Below are 5038 nucleotides of genomic sequence, written 5' to 3'. Positions count from 1 at the left end.
CCAGCGGCGGAAGGGCCCAAAATCGCTTCCGGCAGCCGTGTGGGGAGCGGCGGCAGTGGCAGAGAGCGGACGGGGGGAGAGGGTGTGGGGCGGCGGTGCGGAGCGGAGCGGCCATGTGGGGTGGGCTGGGGCCAAGCGCGGCGGTGGGCAGCGCAGTTTCTGGCATGGAACGGTCACGGGGGTGGATGGGTTTTTCGTCAGGGACCGACCTGCCGGGGCTGAGTCGCTGAGGACAACGCTGGTGTGAGGCACAGAGCTTGAGGGCTCGCCGTCGCGGCTTTCCGACGCTCCTCAGCTGCGGTAACCAGTAGTTAAGAGTGTAGCCAGCAGGTCGAGGGAGGTTCTCCTCCCCTTCTACTCTGCCCTGGTGAGGCCTCATCTGGAGTCCTGTGGCCAGTTCTGGGCTCCCCAGCTCAAGAGAAAGGGGATCTTCTGAAGAGAGTCCAGCGCAGAGACACCAAAATGATCAGGGCACTGGAGCATCTTCTTATGAGGAAAGGCTGTGGAAACTGGAGCTGTGCAGCCAGGTGAACAGGATGTTGAATGACAACATTATCAATGCTTATAAGTACCTAAAAGGCAGGTGTTGAGAGGATGGGGCGTGGGTTTTTTTTCTGTAGTGCCCTGTGACAGGACACAGGGTAATGGGCACAAGCTGGAACACAGGACATTCCACTTGAATACAAGGAGAAACTTCTTTCCTGTGAGGGAGCTGCCCAGGAAGAGTACGGAGTCTCCTTCTCTAGAGGTTTCCAAACCCACCTGGACACATTCCTGTATGACCTGATCTAGGTGAACCTGCTTTGGCAGAGGGTTGGACTAGATGGTCTCTGGAAACCCCTTCCAAGGGCTGTGATTGTGTGAACCAGCTGAGTAGGGAATGCAAGGGGAAAAAAAAAACAGCTTTGGTGGTTGCCTGTCACTGACTGGTGCAACTGCTTGCAAGAAGGATAAAGTCTGTTAGAGCTTCCTGTGCAAATTCAGAAAACCTGACCGGAGCTGTTCACATCCTAGAAGATGAAAGGTGTTTGTGGTATTCCTCCTGGCAAAAGCATTTAGAATTCAGTGAATATGTGCTAAAGTAGCATTTTAAATTATAATTTACTAAACTCTTCTATATTCTTTCTGTGCTCTGAATCTTTCATCGTGATTGTCTATGGTTTTCTGAGCCCTGGTGAGTAAAGCAGTGCAACAACTAGCCTGGTTTTCTTTTTCTGCACATGGCAGTGTCTTTGCTGAGTGCATGCTCCCTAGCTGTGCTAGCTCTTGACAGCTTGTGCTCAGTTACTTTGTAAAATATGTCTGGAAACATGAGGATTTGATGCCTTCCATGAGGTGAGCTTCTGCTGTTTCTTGGCTACTATGAGCATAGGTGACATGTAACTGCCCTGGCCTACAGCCTCCCAAAAGGTGGAGCGAAGTCACAGCTCCAGTGTAGTGGAGGCCCACCAGACTAATGTATTGATGAATTTCACTGACACTGCTAATATATTCCCATCATCATCTCCAAGGCATACTACCTGTCTTGATTATAAACATATTTCACCTCAGGAAATGAACTGCAATGCACAGACCATCATGGTTATGATGGGTTGAAATTTGCAAGTTGGCAGAAATTAATTCCCTGGTGACATGCATTATAGATGGCAGCCTTCAGAGGCAGTGAATTTGTAGGTTTTCTTTGGGCATGTTTTGCATAGCCATTAATAATGTACATTGTTGATTAAGATCTAAATTATTGTCGTAAGCCACAATGTGGAAGCTTATCTTATATATCCTAGAGGCGGTATGTTGCATAAATAGTCTGAGCTGCTGGCAGTGAAGCATGCCAGAGCAGGCTTTGTCAAAATCAGACTAATTGACTGTTCTGCTCATTAACAGCGTAATGAGTATCCTCTTATTTATTCCTGAGCTCAGGGAAGGTATTCAAAGCACACATGTGACTGCTGTAGTCAGTGGTTACATTTGCTGTTTGACCAATGAACGTTAGGACCATGACTACTCTGCTGTTACTTATCCACGTTCCAGATTCTACATTGTCTTTTAAAGTGGAGTTGACACCACTATTTCTTTTCACTGCTTGCTTGTGCAAAACATACATGTAAAGTGACATGTAATTTGCAGCTTTTTAGATACAGAAGGTGGCAGTGTCGTGCATTTCACAACTGATGAGCCGGTGACACCCATGACAGTTTTAAAAAGAAACACAACCAAACGTGTTTTGTAAATCTTATTTCATTAAGGAATTACAACTGTAACTTTTCATCCTCCTTTCAACAGAGTAAGTGGTGTAAAAGTAAACTTCCATTAAACTACCTATAAGTCAAAACTGAGAAATTCAGTCATTACTTTTGTTAGTGTGCTACACTTCATTGTGGCATTTTCCCAGTGTTATTTGGGAAAATAACCATCTTAAACATATATATTTCAGTAGTGAAAAGAAAGACCTCTTTGTAAGGAAGCACCAAATACATGGGCTATTACAGATACTCATAGTGAATCTGGGAAAAGCTGTCATGCCTCTTTGAAACAGGAATATTGTAATTGAAGTTTTCTCCATTTTGTTTATCCTTATTAGTTTATACACATAACAACAGCTTGATACTCAAGTACAGGCACAGAATTCACAGAATCACAGAATGGTACGGTTGAGAGGGACCTTTACAGATCATGTAGTCCAACCCCCCTGCAGAAGCAGGTCCACATAGACCAGGTCACACAAGAACGCCTTCAGGCGGGTCTTGACCTCCAAGGCAGGAGACTCCACACCCTCCCTGAGCAGCCTGTACCAGGACTCCCTCACCCTCAGAGTGAAATAGTTTTTTCTTATGTTTAAATGGGACTTTTGTATTACAGCTTCATCTCATTACCCCTTGTCCTGTCATTAGATACAACACAAAAAGGTGATGCTCCAACCTCCTGAAATCCACCATCAAGATATTTGTAAATATTAAAGAGATCCCCCACAGTCTCTTCTCCAGACTGAACAGCCCCAGTTCCTACAGCCTTTCCTCATAAGGAAGTTGCACCAGTCCCCTGATGATCTTGGTGGCCCTGACTGGACTCTCTCCAGAGGGGCGCTCTGTTCCTGTCCCTGTTGAGCTGAGGTGCCCAAAAGAATTTGATAGTGTCAGAAAGAAATGCAGCCATTCTAGACAAGAGCCACTATCCAATTTCCAATATCCAGGCAAGAGCCACATAACCACAGCATTCTCATCAGTGGTTGGTCCTTACACTGGTAAGCATAATTTATTTTTTGTGGAAACCTTCATGAACTTTGTGGAACTCCTGTGTTTCCTAAATAAAAATGCACCTGCAGAGTATGATGCAACATGAACTGCATTGTGAGAAGGTCAGTACCAAGTGCCCTGATTGTGCTTGACAGAATAGCATAGAACAGAGAAACTTTTCTCCTGCAACTCAAAGTTACATACCATATTGCATTGTAAATCTGCATGTCTTTGAAAGTCTGTGCACAGAACTGCATGTGCAGCGTGTGTGCTCTGAGCAAGAGTACAAGTACTCTGTTCAACATGCATTTGCACTTTGTTTCCACATGAATCTTCCGGTTTCTATTCCTCTCATATTTCCTGCCGATGTGGTCTGAAATAGGCAGATTAAGAAGTGCTCACTCTTCATTGTATTCTTCCCTGTGTGGAAAAAAGAGAAAGATTTATAAGCATACAGATTATCTGAAAGTTGTCCTTGTAATTTTTTGCCATACTCTCCAGTAGAAGAGCAGTACTTTTCCCCATGGAATCATGCAGCTTTTATCTTCCTGGCTGAAGAAGGTGGATATAAGAGAACGTGTGTGAAATGGCAGTAAACCACTAGCGTGGATTTAGTCAGCTTGCAAAATATATGTTGGCTAGGAGACACTGAGGAGGTGTGGGGTTGAGATGGGAAGTTGTCCATGTTCTGTGACGCTTCAGGGCTGTATATTATACCATAAAGTGGCAGCAGCAGCACCATTCGCTATCCCCTCTACACTGGAACTCTCTATTTGCACTAGCCCTGACGTGGGTGATCCTTGATGGGTGATCCACTGCAATGTGTGTGTTGTAAGGCAATATATGTAAACTCTAGAGAGTGCATCCTCCCCACACCTGCTGCCTAATGGCCATGCTGCTCTCTCATGGGGTAAATGATTTCTCACATACTGTCTGCTTCTGTGAGCACTGATAAAAACTGTGATGTGCTAAGTCCCTTTTGCGTTATTGCAGTGATGACAGTGGTGGCCGTCCTCATTCAACACCCTGTTCCCCCAAAAGTTACTGGAAGAACTCCCCATTGATAGGACTTAGGCTGGAACTTTATCAGCCAGCCTGGCCTATTGGATGAGACTGACATTCACTTAAATCCTAATCTCATCAGTTTCTGAAGTCTGCCAAAGACGTGCAGTGTTGGTCGTTTGTGTTGTACCCGGTGAACGCCAGAGCACTGTGTACAATTAGTACAATTAGACCTGCAGTTCTCCAGGTACATTTCCACAAGTGACTAATGCTGACAGTAGCATATTGACTCTTTCCTCATGAGAGTTAGACACAGCTATTTAAGACTAAAGATTAACTTCCTCAGAGTTTGAAACTGTTAATTTGTCAAATTTGAAAATGGAGGTAAAGTTTGGTCATAGCTGTTAATTAACTTATATGATAGCTATCAATATTTTACTTTTTCTGGGATTTTCCATTTCAAAGACATTGAAAGAAGCAGAAAAGTACCTTGCTAATGACATGGAGAAGACTGAAGGGTTTTCTTTGTTTTACTATGTTTACTTGAAATTTTGGTCCTCTCTCGAATTGTTTGGAAGTCCAAATTGGAGTATACTGTTATACATACAGATAATACATGAACTTCTGGAGCTCACAAGCACAGAAAAAAATTATACATACTGTTATTTTCAACCAGTCACATAAATTCATTTAGTCCAAGAACAGAAGTAGTTCTTTGCACTAGTTCAGTGATATTTCTGGGATGCAGAAGGTGCACAAGATTCTGCATGGCCGTGACCTTGTAGCTCAATAATAATCAGGAAAAG

The sequence above is a fragment of the Colius striatus genome, chromosome 1, assembly GCF_028858725.1.
Source record: "Colius striatus isolate bColStr4 chromosome 1, bColStr4.1.hap1, whole genome shotgun sequence".
Taxonomy (NCBI): domain Eukaryota; kingdom Metazoa; phylum Chordata; class Aves; order Coliiformes; family Coliidae; genus Colius; species Colius striatus.
Note: the sequence above shows the minus strand (reverse complement) of the source record.